This window comes from Elephas maximus, chromosome X (assembly GCF_024166365.1).
Source record: "Elephas maximus indicus isolate mEleMax1 chromosome X, mEleMax1 primary haplotype, whole genome shotgun sequence".
Lineage (NCBI taxonomy): Eukaryota > Metazoa > Chordata > Mammalia > Proboscidea > Elephantidae > Elephas > Elephas maximus.
The window spans coordinates 55,466,961-55,485,156 of record NC_064846.1 but is presented as its reverse complement, the minus strand read 5'-3'; the positions used below and the strand labels follow the sequence as shown (position 1 = coordinate 55,485,156).

Here is an 18,196-nt window from a genome sequence, read left to right as displayed (position 1 = left end):
AACAATATGTGTAGTAACTAATGAGAAACTAGTTTGTTCTGTAAACCTTCATCTAAAGTACAACGAAAAAAGTATATAAAAAAAAAGCATCCACTTTTTAAAATATGGACAAAAGATTTGCACACAGTCTTCACTGGAGATACGTGGATGGCAAACATACATATGAAAAGATGTTCAACATCATTACTCACTAGAGAAATGCAAATTACAACCCCAATACCATATGGCTAAAATGAAAAAAGACTGACCACATCAGGTGTTAGCAGGGATGGAGAGGAATCGGAACCCTCACACACAGCTTGTGGTAATGTAACATAGCATAGTCACTTAGGAAAATGTAAAAGTGAAATGTATACCTACTATATGAGCCAGCCATTCCACTCCTTGGCATTTACCCAAGAGGAATAAAAGCATATGTCTACCAATGTTTACAGTACCTCTATTAATAATCTCCAAAAGCTGGAAACAACCCGAATGTCCTTCAACAGGAGAATAAACAAAATGTGGTATAACCATGTAATGGAATACTACTTGGCAATTTGAAGCAATGAACTATTAACACATACAACATGGATGAATGTCTAATAATTATGCTGAGTGCAAGAAGCCAGACACACCCCCTCCCCACAAAAAGAAAAAGAGTACATGCTGTATGAATCCATTGATATAAAATCATAGAAAATGAAAACTATGTGGATACAAAGAAGATCAATGGTGGCCAGGGGCGGGGCGGGGGGCGGGGGGAGGAGAAACAAAGGGAGGGTTGGGAGGGAGGGATTACCAAGGGGCAGGAAGTAGCTGTTGCGGGCAGATGGATATGGTGGCTATCTTGATTGTGGTGATGGTGACATGCATGAATACGTATGTCTAAACTTACCAAATACGTGCAGTTTGGTGTCTGTCAGTTATACCTCAATGAAGCTATTAATAAAAAGCATGTGACAGATCTCTACAATAATGAATTAGGAAAATAATGACGAGGAAAAGGCAAGTTGCAGAATACCACTCTCCCATTTTTGCAAAAGAATAAATGTGTTCATATGTATACTAGAAAATATGCAAAGAAAAAATTGCGAGACTACATAACAATATTACATGACTCAAAAATATGCTCTATAAGTACATTTATTGACATGGAAAGATTTTCACAATATACTGCTAGGGAAAAAGCATGTTACAAACAGTACTGAGAGCATGATTTCATTTAACTGTGTAAAAGTCTTAAAGCATATAACCTGATACTTTCACACACAGAATCTTTCTCTTCAGCTCAGACCATGGGTTGTACTTCCTGCCATAAGACTTACAGAACTCAGCCACAGGCCAAACTCCTGGGAATACTTTCTGGACCATACAGACTTCCAGAAATCACTATCTTGTGGGTTGAGACAGCTGCCGTTCTGGGTCGACTGTCGCAGACACTGCTGGGCCAAACCCATCTATTCATATCAGACTTTTCTCCTGACCTCCAGCCAGGTGGAGCCAAAAGCCTAACTGACATGGCCAATTTGGAGAAATTTAAATGTTAAGAATTGCAAGCCCAGCAGGGACATCATCCACAGCAGAATTGAGCCATTAAAACCAAATAGTCCCTGAGCCTTGAAGACCACCATGGGAAAAAGTGAAGGGGGACTGTAAGGCAGTGTGGTGAGGGTGGGTTTTGGTATCAAACAAACATGGTTACCAGACAAAACAGCTATGACACCTGCCAGCTGTGGGGATGTAGGAAAAAATTAAACATCTCAGATTCTCATTGGAGAGTACCCAGATTAATGACTTACAATAAATACTAGTAGCCTATCCAACAGGATCATCGTGAGAAAGAAAAAAACAAAACAAAACCCTAAATATGGTGCCAAGAGTTCCTGACATAGAGTAGGCACTAGGGGAATGTTTCTCCTGTAAACCTCCTTCCTTTGTTTTTGTAAGGGATGACACTATTGACATAAATCAAATAGCCTGACAATATGAGAACTCCAAATGTGGTACCAAGATAAAAAATTAAATAAACTAACATGACATTTTGACTGAGACTCAGGTCCGTTTATGTGTTGTAGAATGAGTTGTGTCATGCAGGTGGAATAGGGAAAACAGTTATTTATTTATTTATTTATTTATTTTACATTAAACAGTCTACACTGTAGCAATCCCTGCTTCCTTTAAGGATCAAGAGGGCACGTTTGGCTACGAGCATATATACGCTGTCGGTACTGGCGCTCATATTTCTGTGTGTATATGCCTTATTTCGACAACTAGACTATAAACTCAAGGGTTTTTTTTGTTTTGTTTTGCTTTTCATTTTTTGCCACGTGAAGCCACAAATGGATCTATGTAGATACTAATGAACAAGCTAGCTTACTTCCAATGTTGGTTCACCATCTCCTTACGGAAAATGCTACACATCTCCCAAACTAGACAGGATGAAGATCAACAGGTATTTTCGGCTCAAGGGGTAATATTCATTTGATATCCAAATATGATCTAGCTCAAACCCAGAGGCTGTCACAACTAACATCACGTTAAAGATGCAACTTATAACGTGCACATGGTGATAAGCACAGCATTATGCAAGGCTCTTTGGGAACATACAGCCTATTAAAGTTTGGAGATTGTTCCAAGTTTTCTCTTTTATTTCTGGCTCATTTTACAATTTTTCAATAATTGTTTTAACTTCACGGAACACGGCCTTGAGTTCATTATAACTCACGGGATTAACAACTACAATCGATCCCCTTCTGATATGCTCCTTTATATTAACAAATATGGCCACGGCAGTAACAAGATTGGCTTTTGCCTCTTTCTGGTGAAAGATGAGTTTTAATGCTGACAATACCTCAATGTTCATCATGTCTCTTGCTGCAATGGGATTTTCAGACATATTCAAAAGTACTTTCAAAACCAGATTTCTGGTTTTATGATTTCCCAGGGATAGCATACGGGAAAGCTCTGGAAGGTAAGCGGCAACAATGAAGTGATGGTCACGGTCAGCACTCAGCTGCCCTAATTCCTTTAATCCAGATCGCTGACCAGGTGAGTTCAAGGGAAAAGACACAGTTTCCTTACACATATGCACAACATGTATTATAATCCTGCGTTGTCTTTGCTCCACAGAAATGGGATTCAGAGTAATTTCAGCCTTTCTTGTCATGTCCGGGAATTGAAAATGGAGCAAGCTTTCAATAACAGTCAGCACACCCATCTCATTAATGAGCTGTTGGGCAAGGGGATGAACCTTGATGATACCCATCGCAATTTGAGCTATTTTATGAATGACAGGATCAGCATTTGACTTAAGTAAGCTAACAAGTTTTTCAAAGTCCTCAGAATTCAGGCGGCATTCCATTTTGCAAGGGCAAGGAAATGGCCTAATCCCATTCAGCTCCCTGATCCTGATCTGCCCTCTGATCTTCTCTATGGCCTGAGTGCAAGTCTCAGAATCAAATGGGTGCGCGTCTATAGACTGTAGGCATATGGAAGTGCCCTCACGAAGACCGGCTTCTGCCGCAGGCAGGGAACCCGTGTTTTTCTCAGCTGAGGACTGGGCAGTACATGAAAGAGGCCTTGTCCTCGACAGGACCTGGTATCTAGATGCCAACGATGCCGGAATTTCAGCAGGGCCGTTGGGCCAGACAGTTACCTCAGACCAGTCCTTGGGCCTATTTCTTTCATCAATTTCACACGTTACCCAGGGCTTAACTGTCCTGTACAAGGGTCTAGGATTAGGGTCAAAACTAGTTTTATCTCCACCCCAGAACCACTTCCCAATAACGACTTCCCCCTCCTCCTCCTTCTCCTGTTCCTCCTCCTCCTCCTCTTTGTAGTCCTCCCACTCCTCCTCTTCGTCCTCCTCCCCCTCCTCCTCTTCGTCCTCCTCCTCCTCCTCCGCCCCTGGCCTAGGCTTCCAGCTGGCCCCAGTAGCAGCCTCTATTCCCAACTCCTCAGTATTGATTGAGGCACCAATATCAGTTTCACCTTCATCCTTAGCGTTCGTCTGATCACCACCAGCCTCTCCCCCATTCCAGAACCAGGAACCGATACTGGCCTCTTCCCCAGCCCAGAACCAGGCATCAGAATCAGTCTCATCTTTGTGTGTGGCCCCATATGCAGCACTCTCCTCAGCCACACAAGAAAAACCAGACACCAGAGTGGCCTCATCCTCAGCCCTGGGACCAAAGTCTGTATTCATCTCCTCCCCTGACCTGGCCCAGGATCTAGGCATGGCCTTAGCCACGCCTTTGACCAGAGCCGTAGGCTCTGACAGGGCTCTTGCCTTCATCTCAGTTACAACCTTAGCCTCAGACACTCCCTTCCTCTCTGCTACTGCATCTGTCTCAAACCCTGCCTTGGCCTTGACTATGCCAGTAGCCTCCCTTTCTGCTTCAGCCTTTATGCTGGCCCCTTTCCTAGTTTTAGCATGGGTTCCACTCTTATTCTCAGGCATGCCTGAAGTCTTGTTATGTAGCCCTATTCGGTATCGGCCTTACAACTCAAGGTGTCTCGGGTCAGTGTCTTAACACTCTTTCACTGGGTCAGGCTATAGCCTTGGAAGCAACAGTCAGAGTCAATTGTCGGCTCAACGGTCACAGAGTCCCCTTTGAAAACACACAGCCTCTGTTAACGATACAGACAGAGGGCAGAGGCACACTCAGGCTGGAGGAAGATGACGGCTCCTGGGTGCAGGCCTGCTGAGAGGGATGGTCTTCTGCCACTCCGAGGCCACCACAGCCAGCACTGCAGATGGACCTGATCTGGAAGAATGAAACGGGGCTTTGAGTCTCTTCCCACTGTACTGCTCTATGCACAAAGTCACATAGAGAGACATGAAAGAAAGAGCAGAGACTGACTGTGTGGTACAAGTTGATCAGTAGAACACCTGCGTCCTCATTTTATCCCTTCCACACTCCCACTACTCCCAAACAATACCCTGCCCAGGCCCTACACACTCTTTCCTCTGCCTCAAAGAGGAGCATGGACCATGAGAAAGCTTGCTGAGATGAGAACATGAGAGGCTAAGGAGCACCCAGCCCTTCTGACCCCATGCTGGTGTACACCACTCCCCTACAGGTCTACCCAGGCAGGCCTCATTCTCACACCAGCCTGCACTGATCTGGTTCGATTCTCTCCTCCTTCCTTGCTTCCAAAGTAGACAAGCTCTACAGCAGATCCACAGGCAGATCTGTGGGCAAAAACACACAAGGGTGGTCTCTCAATCCAACAAACATCTGCCTTTCCAAATCTACAGCACTGGTTATGCAACATAGCTGACGTCCTTGGACCCTCTTGGCATCACTTCCTTCCCCATTTCCCACCCCAGTATCTACCAATTACTCTATAGACATGATCCTGGCTCACCCACCCCCATTTCCTGTACACAAATGGTGAGGGCAGAGGTGTCTGGAAAGCTGGAAGTCAATGGTCCAAGATATGATCTGGTCTCACCCGACTGTCAACAGCCAACCCCCACCCACAGTCAACAGGGATTCTCATGTTAATTTCCACCTTGGATCCAAGTTAATAGTTAGTCTTCTTTCTTAACTTCCAAGAGAACGGCTCCCTACAGACATCTATAGGAAAGGGACAGAGCTATGGATCGAGAGAAAGACAGGGCACAGAAAAGAAGAAATAGGGGGACTAGCAGATGGCCCAACACCCATGACGAGGGTTATAACACTAGCTTTTATATATTCAAGGCCATGTTAAATGCCTACCACCTGTCTAGGTCTCCTCCAGTGATTCCCCAGCCATCTCCCCCCGAGACACACAGCCTGTCTGAATACCCCTCCCTCCAACTCTGAAGTCAGCCATTTCCCAGGAGAGGGCACACCTCTTTCCTTGACAAAAACATGAGGTGCAGGAGTGGGTAGTAGAACACAGGCAACTATATTTAGAAAGCATGCAGAGAAGGTAGTGGGAACTATTATTTCAATAATAGCATTATTTTTTTTTTTATTATGTGTCCCCTCACCTTCCCCATGTGCTTCACACCTAGATCCTACCTCACTTACCTATGGGAGCTTGCCCACACAGCGGGGGTCCTCAGGAGATGTCCACCTCCCTACCAAAGGAGAGTCCTCCTCCTGGAGAATCAATACATAAAAACACTTGGCACATTATAAATTTTAGCCGTTTTTATGTATTCTTATTGGCCATTAGTATTTTTACAGCCATGAAAATATATGATACAGGCTGATGTTTATTCACCATCAATGAAATTAGAGGTATTCTACAGGGTAGCTATGAGTTGGAATCGACTCGATGGCAATGGGTTTTTTTTTTTGGTGAGTGAGACAAGAAGTTTACAAAACTGAATGTAAGGTGGCATCTTATTTTTTGTACATAAAAATATAAATACATGCACACATGTATAAATATATACATATCTGCATAAGAAATCTTTTGGAAGAATGTGATCCTGAAGAAAACATTACCGGGGCTTATTTGTGGGTGGTATGTGTGGTGCGGTGAATTATAGCCATGTGCCACATAATGTCAGTTCGGGCAATGTCCAGCTGCATATAGGTCCATGGTCCCATGAGATTATATAGCACCGGGAGGAGGAGCCTGTGGCCCTTCCTGGATTGGAAGGCTACTGGAGGCAGCGAGTGGATCTGCTCCTACACTCACGTGAGTTGGCCAATGGGGTCCATGAAATGGGCAGATATGGGGGTGCTGCAGCAATACAGAGATGGGCTGAATCTAGAAACATCCCTCTTGCACCCTCTGAGGCACAAAATGCCAATAAGGACTGCTCTGTCTGCCAGCATGAAAGACAGAGGTTGCAGATACCTATGGGGCAGATTTCCTGGGGGGAAGGCCCTGCACATAGCTGGCAAGTTGATTATATTGGACCAATGACACTCGTGGCACCAGGTGGCTACAAATGGGTCCTCACAGGAATAGATAGATACTTACTCTGGACTGGGTTTTGCATATCCTGTGACAGATGCAAATGCCAAAAACACCATTAAGGGATTGGAACAAAAGATACTTTTCCAAGAAACACACTTTACAGCCCACAGGGTGTAGCAACGGGCCAAGAAACATCATAGTAAATGGACATACCATGTTGCACACCACTCTCAGAGTAATGGTTTGATAGAGAATTGGAATGGCCAACTCAAACATTTGTTATCTAAAACAGAGGGAGATAAAGGCATGAAGGGCTGGCTCACATGCTTTCATGAGTATGTGCTCACAGTTAACATGTGGAGGGAAAAGGGAGGATCACAACTGGACAGATTGCTACGCTTCTCTGGGGGATCTGGGGAAGAGGGATTGGGGGAGGATGCTGGTGCCACTGTAGAGTTTTTCCCCATGTCACCTAAAATTACTTATTTCCAGCTGGTTGCTACAGCCCCAGGACCAGGGATGCAGCTGCAACTGCTAGAAGCAGGGGTGATCCCTAAGCAAGAGACTGTAACTATACCCCTGAACTTGTATGCCAGAATTCTCAAGGGCCTGATGGGATGGATTGTACCTTCCCCCATCTGGCAAAATTGGGGTTGACAGTGAATACTGCTGTATTGCCTAGTGGCTGAGATAGCCCACTAGTGTTATACCCAGGTAACCCCACCCAACACGAATGGGAGTGGATTGAGGGGGAAGCACTTGCTAGACTAGTGTTGCTACCAGCAATATGGACTAGCACAGCAGCTAAACCTGATGTTCTTTCCCAAGGTCAAAAAGTTTGGATAAAAATAAATGACAAATGGAAGGAAGGAGAAATAATAGCTGAAGGTAAAGGAAGGAAAAAACGGGTAATGCAGTAGGGGAAATCTAACATTATACTGATACCTCAAGAGATACTCAGAGCAAGGGCATAATCTCTCAGGTAAATTTTATCAGAGGCCAGAAAGGGTTAATCTGAGATGACTTTTGGAGAACCTGACCAGAGCAAATGGATACCTGCTGCAGACCTGAATGGCTGCTACCTGAGTAACCTCACCCTGAGTACTCTTTGCCCCACTGAACGACTGATTGTTAATGACTATTTGGGACTCGTAAAATGATTGGGAGAGTGTCATGGATTGAATTGTGCCCCCCCAAAATATCTTTCAACTTGGTTAGGTCATAATTCCCAGTATTGTATGATTGTCTACCATTTTGTCATCTGATGTGATTTTTCTATGTGCCGTAAATCCTATGACTATGAGGTTAATGGGATGGATTAGCAGCAGTTATATTGATGAGATCTACAAGACTAGATAGTGTCTTAAGTCAATCTCTTTTGACATATAAAAGAGGGAAGTGAGCAGAGAGACATGGGGACCTCATACCATCAAGAAAGCAGTGCCAGGAGCAGAGCATGTCCTTTGGACCTGAGTTCTTGCAGGGAGAAGCTCCTAGGCCAAGGGAAGATTAATGACACGGACCTTCCTCCAGAGCCAACAGAGAAAACCTTCCCCTGGAGCTGACGCCATGAATTTGGACATGTAGCCTACTAGATTGTGAGAGAATAAATTTCTCTTTGTGAAAGCCATCCACTTGTGGTATTTCTGTTACAGGAGCACTAGATGGTTAAGACAGAGGGGGAAGTTAATTCTTCAAGTATGAAGGGGCTGGTGGTTGGAAGAGCCGGGGGTGGCCTGCGGTGCAGTGAATTACTTAATATGGCCCTTCTAGCCATAATCTTTGTGACTCCCACACAAGGATTTGGTGGGACTATGCAAATAAGGTGCTTATGGTCCATCAAGGGGATTGGACTGCTTGCTGCTAATGCAAATAAGGTGTGTGAAGCACTTATGGGGGTGGGACCCTGCAAATAAGATATATGAAACCTTAACAAGGAGATTAGTCAGCTTTGCCATCCCACTAGGCTTAAAAGGAGGCAAGAGAAAGAGAGAGAGAGACAGACAGACAGAGAGAGAGAGAAAGAGAGAGGAGCTGGAACACAGAGAACAGCAAGATGGCTGCGCAGCAGTAGCAAGAGCGATAGCAGCACGAGACTGCAGGAACCAGGAGACTGGCGCCAGACAGCTGAGGTGGGGCTTCCCGACCCACGGAGCTGAGAGTTGTAACACTTGCCCGAGAAGGCCCTGAGCAGGGCCCAACACCAGAGGGCAAGATGAAGCTATCCCGATCAAGAACTGTATCCTGAGTTGTTCCTGTTACTTCTGAGTTGTTCCTGATTCTGAGTTGTACCCTGTTACTTACCTAATACACCACTTAACTCTTAACTCTATGTATGGTTTGTGAGTTCTGTAAGATGTTGCAGTAACTTACAGAACCCAAAGACCAGAGGAAGAGTACTGAAGGGAGGAGGAGTAGATGATGTTAGACATGATGGAGTGGTAAAGTAGTTTAGAAAAGTTGGACATTTGGGATATCTTTAACCTCTGCCTCATAGGAGCCAGTCTGTGTTAATCCTTATAAAAGAAATTATTTAGTATATTTTGGGGGAGTTATTTTATTTCCTTTTCTATGTTATCTATTCTTACATCTATTATAAACACCTATTGGTCTTGCAATTATAAGGAGTAAAAAAATGGCAGGGAAACCTACGTGTTCTCATCCCCACCCACAGGAAAGCAACTCAGCTTTAGAATGAGGAACATCCCCAAAGTACAGGAAGGGAGACAAGATGTCGGGGGAGCCCCTTTCACAGTATAACAAGGCCCATTTTCTCCATCTTCTAAGCCACACTGATTATTATCAAGATTTTAAATTTACGCCTAGTAAACTGACAAAAAACAAACAAACAAACATGGTAGCTATCTAAGGCTGGGTTTTCTAGAGAAGCAAAACCAGTAAAGTATACAAATACATATATATAGATAGATAGATTTATATCAAGAGAAAGGCTCATGAAATTTTAGAAGCTGGAATGTCCCAAGTCCATGGGTCAGGATAGAGGCTTCTCTTGATTCACATAGCTGCAGGGGCTGATGAACCCAAGATTGGCAGGTCAGACAGCAGGGCTATTGCTCACAGGCTGCAGAGATGGGTGAATCCTAAGATCAGCATGGAAGACGGCAGGTAAGCTGCTAGCTCAAGTCCCAAGAAGTAGAGGTCAGATGAATGGGAGCCAGGTGCAGGATCCAGAGTAAGCAAAAGCCCATGAACCTTGCCAGGAAGTCCACTTATATATTCAATGCAGGCCACACCCCCAAGGAAACACCCTTTCAACTGATAGCCTACTCACAGCAGATCCCATCATGGAGGTGATCATATTATATCAAATCTCATCCTGGAAGTGATCACATCATCATACGACTGCCAAGCTACATCATAACTGCCAAACCACTGAGGTTCATGGCCCAGCCAAGGTGACACATAACCTTAATGATCACAGTACCTTGGTTTCTGTTATTGTGCTTTGCCCTGATTAACAGTAAGCTCTTACCACAGGAGGTAGTGTATACTGTGTAGCTGTATGGACTCAGGAGCCACACAGCCTTGTTCAAGTTTTGTCCTTGCAAATTGCTTTCTGTGCCTCAGTTCCACTATGATTAAAGTCGGTTACAAAGTACCTCCTCATAGGCTGTTGTGAGGATTGAATGAGTAAGTATAGCTTTGGCATATACAACAGTGTTGGGCACAGAGGAAGTCAGCAATAAATACTAACCATTTTCAACATTATTTCTATTCTAAAATTGACCGTTAGTGTTTCTACTGCCACTTTTATTATTGTGTGGATTTATCTTGATAGACATGGACTGACTTTCATAATATGATATTTGTTGGAAAAAAGTAGTACAGAAAATTGTAAGTAATATCATCTCATTGCTGTCCTTAAGTATACAAGTGACATTCACATAGTAAAATTTCTGAAAATAATATCTATATTCAACTCTTAACAGTGCCTACCCATGTGTAGTACACTTTTACAAGTTTCTAATTACTTTTTTCCTTTCTTGAATTTTCCATTTTTACCTACGTCAAACATGTCTTGGTTTTGGAAGTGAAAAAAGTGGTAAGAACAAATAAATATCTCAGCTTGCTATGGGTTAGAATCAACTCAATGGCAATGGGTTTGGTTTTTGGTTTTCTACCCATAAATAGAAGGAGCCCTGGTGGTGCAGTGGTTAAGTGCTTGGCTGCTAACTGAAAGGTTGGCGGTTTGAACCCATCAGCCAATCTGTAGGAGAAAGATGAGAGCCAATTAAAAAAGCACTGGGAAAAATATTTGTAACTTATGTCTCCCACAAAGTGTTGACTCACTTCTATATCAAAGTTTAAAATAGAAAAGCATAAAAACTAATTACCCATTCAAAAACGTGTAAGGAATATCAACAGCTAACAGAAAAAAATGCAAATTGTCTTTAAACATATATAAAGAGGCTCAAACTTGCCTTTACTAACAGAGATGCAATTAAAACTACACTAAGATCTTTTTGGTGGTTTTAAGATAATGTTAGGAAGCCCAGGTGGCACGATGGTTAAGTCCTCAGCTGCTAACCAAAAGGTTGGCTGTTTGAACCCACCAGGTGATTCCATGGAAGGAAGACCTGGCGATCTGCTCGCGTAAAGATTACAGCTTAGAAAACCTTATGGGACAGTTGCATTCTGTCACATAGGGTGGCTATGAGTCGGAATCGACTCAGTAGCAATGGGTTTAAAGATACGTTGAAGTCCTAACCTCCCACACCTGTGAGCGTGACCTTGTTGGGAAATAGGATCATTAAAGATATTATTAGTTAACATGAGGTCATACTAGAGTGGGTGGGCCCTAATCCAATATGACTCCTGTCCTTATAAAAAGAAGAGAAGGGACACAGAGAGTCATAGAGGCAAGCGGCCATGTACAGTTGGAGGCAGACATTGCAGTGATGTACCTACAAACCAGAGAACACCAAGAATTGCTAGGAACCATTAGAAACTAGGAAGAGGCAAGGAAGAACCTTCCCCTAGAGCCTTCAGAGAGAGCATGTCCCTGCCGACAAGCTGAATTCAGACTTCTAGTCTCTAGAACCGTGAGACAATAACACAAATGCTTTGTGCCCAGCTGCTAGTCTACAGCTTGGGGGTTCAAACCTCCCCAGTGGCACTGCAGAAGAAGGGCTGGTGATCTGCTTCCATAAAGATTACAGCCAAGAAAACCCTGTGGAGCAGCTCTACTCTGTAACACATGGGATCACCATAAGTAGGAAGCAGCTCAACAGCAATGGGATGGTCCTCCTACATTAACTGCAAGTTAATCCTTGGTGCATATTTCCCTGAGCCTTGTAAAGTGATTTGCTACACACAGGGTTGAAAGCTAACACTACATATGAGGGACTGACAACTGGATGAGAGATAGGAGATCTACCTAGGCCCCAGTGCCACACCTAACCCAGTAAATCTAGGGAACTTTGGGTAAGGCACCTGGCCTCATCTGGCCTCACCTGTCCAAGGGGCGCAGAGTAGCCCTGCTCCTAACCAGCAACGCCTCAGGAATAGGGCAGTGGGATTCCCATCTGAAAAAGCGCTCTGAGCTCCTCAAAGGGAAAGTAATTCACCATGGAAGTGCAGGGAATGATTTTAACACCCAAGCCATCTACTGCATAGGAACAGTGATGATCACTGCCTTTTCATTTTTATAATTATTAACTTTTTGCTTTACTTACAGAAACATCCTCTGCTACATGGCAAAATCACTACTGAGGCATAGTTTCCACCCAGAGAGCTATCATTGCTGCCTAACATCAACCACCATGGGTTGCCATCATTCAACAAGTGCCTTTTTCTTCTTCCTAACTGGACTGGCTAGGAGTACAGTACTGGAGACGTGCTCAGTTCAACCCCTAGCTGTGTCACTTACAAACTGTGTGACTTTGAATACCTTATTTCACCTTGCAGTATCTCAATTGCCTCATCTTCAAAACCAGGATTATATAATACTCACCTATAGAAGAGAAAAAGATTTTAAAAAATAAATGGTCAGATTGCAGTGGGGAAAACGGTAGAAAAGAAGGCGGGAGGGGAGAAGCCGGAGAATTCACAACGAGCTGGAGCCACAGGAGGACCTGAAGAAGAAACAGAAAAACCTGTGAAAACTAAGACTGTTTCTTCCAGTAATGGAGGGGAAAGCGCCAGTCACAGAGAGTATTGGGAGGAAAAGTGTTACTGGACCATTGCCTGAAAGTAAATTTAGATAAAATTACATATAGCTGGTTTTGTCATGGGCATTTGTTTTGTTTCAAGCCATAAAGGAGTTTTTGCATTGCTATCAGTAGATGCAGATGCTTAGCTCTTTAAATGTAACCATTTTTTTGAAATTTTAGGTAAATGAATATTTGATATAGCTCACTTCACCTTAATGGGTCTTGTCTCCCTTCACTAGTCTTCAAAGAACAACCATTTGCTACCAAAGTAAATCGGTATTTTGAAAATAAAAATAAATGGTCAGGAATAATATTATTCTAAGAATTCTGCTACAGAGAACATTGGGACACAGTGAAATGTGGGTTTATCCCTGCTTGCTGGTACATTTCCATCTATGCTCTCTGCTAGCTCTACTATTATGCTAACGTCAGAAGCATGGCGTTCACAGAAAGACGGAGGTAGAGGCGGAAGGAGGAACCAACATTTGCTGAGGCCCACAGATGCCACAGGCTGTAGGGTTTTATTTTCAGACTTGTTCTCTCCAAATCCTCAAAGCAATGCTCTGGGGCAGGCATCATTACTTCCCTTACAGATGGGGAAATGGGCTCAGAGAGCAAAGTACATTCTCATCTCTAGGGAGTTGTCAAAAGGACACAGAGGGCAACTTGAAGGAGCTTCCACTGGCCACTTTGGGGACAAAACGAACATGAAAACAATGATAGCAATAGATGGTAAACCTTTGAGTAAAATAGGAATCTATGAGTTTTACTGATAAAAATTAATACACACATGAATAGATAGGTATACGGATAGATGAGGGAGAAAGGGAAGCTGTAGTCTACATTCGAAGGCTAATTAGTAAATCTAGACAGAATTAGGAAAGCAACACTTGACAACTGTCATAGTTATAAGTGGTTCATGGGAGAATCATAAATGGGGGCTCAGTCTGCACCAAATCCCACAGCAGTCATGGAGCCCTCTGGTACCCACAGAGGCCACGTAAACCCAGGGAAAACAACAAGCCTCACTTGGTTCCTAATATCCCCTAGGAACTCAATGGGACCGACATGATGCACATTAACTGCCTCAAGTATTCCTCACCATAAACACTCCCCGCAGCTGCGGTGACACACACACACACACACACACACACACGCTCTCTCTCCAGCTGCAGAGATGCACACACATACATGCACACATGATCTCTTCCCCTCTCTGTCCCTTTCCTCCCAAGACCATCTCTCACCGACCCTACCTGTGTATGGAAACACCTCCAGGTCACCCCTGGAGAAGGACACCAGGCTCCCTCAGGCCGGCAGGGACCACAACAGCCCGTCTCTCTCTCTGACGACACAGCAGGACACCGAGTCCCAAAGCAGGAAATCACCCCTTGGCTCTGGGGCCCCTTGTCTCCCCACACCCACGGCGGAGCACCCACCTCCTCTGCTGAGTCCCAAACACCTGATGGCGGGAACCTGCTCCTCTTAACCGGGTCTTGTCCTTCTCTATTGAAAAGTCGTCACGGTCGCCATCTTTATGTCGGTTTCTATGGCAACCGCGAAGCACCGGAAACGCCTCCGCTCAGTTGTCCCCCCCCTTCATCTGTCGCTGAAAGCAGAACACCTGGGCCTTTCAGACCGCCACCTGACACAGCGTTCTAATTAGAGCAACTAGACAGGAACCCTATGGGGCAGTACTACTCTGTCCTGTAGGGTCGCTATAAGTCGGAATCAACTCCATAGCAACAGGTTTTAACAGGTACAGACAGGGACCCAGGTGATCGGTGAAGTCTGCCCAATGTGGTGGAAGAAAGCACGCTCCTGTTGTCAGAAATTTTGTTTGCTTCATAAAGAGACCAAAAGCAAGCCCATTGCCATCCGGTCGATTCCGACTCATAGCGACCCTATAGGACAGAGTATAACTGCCCCATAGGGTTTCCAAGGAGCACCTGGCGGATTCGAACTGCCGATCTTTTGGTTAGCAGCCGAGCTCAGTGAGGTGTCCCAGGGTTACCTGGCGATAAGCTAGCCCTCTGAGGGTGAGCATATAAAAATCACGCACCATGTAAAGCAGTGACCCATCTGTGACAGAAACCTAAGAGACCGTCTACAATCATGTGACTTACTGATCTAGGAACATCTACAAATGCCAGGTAAGGAAGGTGGGAGTTATTTCAGGGAGGCAGGCCTAGAATATTAGAGTCGTTTAGTAGGCAAAAACCCAGTCAATTGAACCATAGGAAGGTTTGTCTAATTGCTCAGCTAATGGTCTCAGTTTATGCCTCAGAAAATGCCCCGACATAATACTAGGGTGTGAGAAGGAAGCCTGGTGAGTGAGCATGTGTGTATGCTGCATCCCATTGAAATGGGAAATGTGGGGCCCGAGAACACCATACACTGCTGGAGGAGTACAGATTGGTACACCCTGTTTGCAGGGCCCTTTGGCACCATCTGTTGGGGAAGAAGGAAGTCACAGTGAGCTGTAGCATTCTTAGGTATGGAGCCTAGGGGGGCATGGCTAATGAGAGTAGGATAGTTGAGAAGTCACCTGATTCAATAAATCTCAGAAGCACCATTTTCAGAGGGAAGACGATAAGTTTCAATAAGTGATATAGAAAGATATTACTTATATACTTGGAGTTAAAAATACGCGAAGAGATTGTGTTTTGTTTAGGGATGTATTCATGGGTAGTAAAACATGGAGCAAAGCATGGGAGTTGTAAACAAATTCTGGACGGTGGTTCCTTCTGGGGGTGAGGCAGCCAGAGAGGTTACACAGGGGCATCCACGCTACAATGTTTTACTTCATAACCTTGGTTGTGTGTACATGTTTGCCTGTTATACTACTTATTACACTTTTTTAGGAACCTGGTGGTGTAGTGGTTAAGAGCTATGGCTGTTACTAAAAAGGTCGGCAGTTCTAATCCACCAGCCACTCCTTGGAAACCCCAGAGCGAAGTTCCACTCTGTCCTATAGTCGCTATGAGTCGGAATCAACTGGATGGCACTGGGTTAGGTTTTTTGTATCTTATACCTTTTTAGGAACCCTGGTGGTACAATGGTTAAGAGTTAGAGCCGCTAAAGAAGAGGTCGGGGGGTCAAATCCACCAGCCGCTCCTTAGAAAACCTATGGGGAAGTTTTACTCTGTCTTATGGGGTCGCTATGAGTTGGAATCGACCCAACAGCAATGGGTTTGGTTTTTGGTTCTGATGCCTTTTTAAAAGTCTGAAACAAAACATATTTTACATGAATAAAGCTCAAATGGTCTTTATCCCTGATGAACAATTAGTAATCCATCATCCATTTAGAAAATGTAGGAAATGCATTCTAACACTGCTATGAGTATACTCATAACCTTTAATCCCACCATTCAGGGTAAAAACTGCTTCCAGGGGGATATATTTCATCCCATTTTTATTTATACATGGGATTGCGTGCACGTGCACATGCGGGCACACACACACACATTGTATATGTGATGGATATGGATTCTACCTAAATAAAGTGTATTTGTTTTCTCTTGGAGTGTAACCACACCTTAACAACTGAAAGCCCCACCCATTTTTAGCTCACAGTCCTTGGGTCAGAAGTCTGGCACAGTATGGCCGTATTCTCTGTTCAAGGTTTTACAAGGCTGCAATCAAGGTGTTGGTGTCAGCCAGGCTGCATTCCTCTCTGGAGGCTCCAGGGAAAAATCAGCTTCCAAGGTCATTCTTGTTGTGGGCAAAATTCATTTCCTGTGGCTATGGGACCGCAGTCCCCTGTCAGATGGGGGATGCTCTCAGCTCCTAGAGGCCGCTCCTATTCCTTGCCATGTGGACACTTCCATCTTCAAGTCAGCAAAGGCACGTTGAATCCTTCTGGTGCTTTGAGTCTCTAACCTCCCCTCCTATGTACAGCCAGAGAACTCTCTCTGCTTTTAAGGGACTCATCTGATTAAGTCAAGCCCATCTGGTTAATCTCTACTTTTGTTGATGATGATGGTGAAGATGAAATCCTGTCCCTTGGGCCAGGAGTCCTGGGTGTGGGGTCAGATGGATCACGTGGTCTCTGAGGTGGTGTGGGGGCCCAGACAGAAGCACAAATGTGGCCATCTGGAAAGATGATCCAGAGGGAAGGAAATGAACATATACAAAACAGCTATGGGCAAGAGGCACTGTACATGTTATCATCCTTAATCCTCACAGGTATTCAAGTTAACTATTATTGACCCCATATTCAGATCAGGGTATGGGAGTTAGGAGATGGTTAAGTAAATCAGAGAAAGAGCCCAGTAAACTGCTCCTGAGCTAAACCTAGAATTACTTATAAGTTCGCCCATTGAGTCCTGAAGCCTCCCCTGCTGCAAATGATCTGATCACCCTGGGCACTGGCACTGGATCCTCGCCAGGGTATTGCTAAGTATCAGAGGCTGTGCTAGGTGCTGGGATAACAGAGACAAAGACCCCGTGATTATTCCGTTAGTGATGTGTCCGCTATGTTTCAAGTGCCACTTAGAAAGAGACAGCAGTGTAAGCCCCCTTATTTCATATCTGGACAGTTATTTTATGACTCCCCACTTCTGCTCCTCACCCTCTTCTCTGTCATCATCCTCTCTCTACTTCACTGTGCACACAGCTGCCCAGAACAGTTTCCCGAATCCAGGTCTGATCTCATCACCCAGATGCTCTCCGAGGCAGCCCACCGCCTCCCAAGAGAACTACAAACTCCTTGCCCCCAGCTGGTGTTCAAAGCTCCCCACTGCGTGGGCCCAGCCTGCATTTCCAGCCTCATGTCCTGTGTCCTCCATGCCCCAGTTGAGCCGCCCTGTTGTCTATTATTCCTTTAACACACGCGGGGCCTTCCCAGCACTTTACTACTAATCATAACACAGCGCCCACATGGTGTATATACAGGAGGGCGACACTGAGAAATCACGTTCCCACCAGAGCATGAGGGGTGAAAAGGCTATTATAGGGTGATGTAATTGGACGGTTTATTTTTTCCTTATGTCTTACCTTATAAACTGTTAACAATAAACATACAGGACTGTGTAATAATAACGAGGAAAATACTCAAATGTGGCGTGAGGGCAGAAATAAACACCCCCATCCTTTCTGAATCAGCTTCACATCAGAGGCCATCCCTAAACCAACAAAGGGTCTCAGTCATGTCTCAGGTGGCTGCTCACAGT

General features: G+C 44.6%; 1 long non-coding RNA gene across 2 annotated transcripts; it reads right to left on the bottom strand.

Moving 5' to 3' along the window:
- Window positions 1-3,876: 3,876 nt before the first annotated feature.
- On the bottom strand, window positions 3,877-14,554 carry LOC126069643 (uncharacterized). 2 transcript variants are annotated; one of them, XR_007515991.1, is made up of 5 exons: window positions 14,462-14,554; window positions 12,824-12,944; window positions 6,006-6,077; window positions 5,092-5,176; window positions 3,877-4,748 (listed from the first exon to the last, which is right to left on the bottom strand). It is a non-coding gene; the product is annotated as an uncharacterized LOC126069643 (long non-coding RNA). The 2 variants fall into 2 exon arrangements; XR_007515990.1 differs by lacking the exon at window positions 5,092-5,176.
- Between the last annotated feature and the right edge of the window lie 3,642 nt (window positions 14,555-18,196).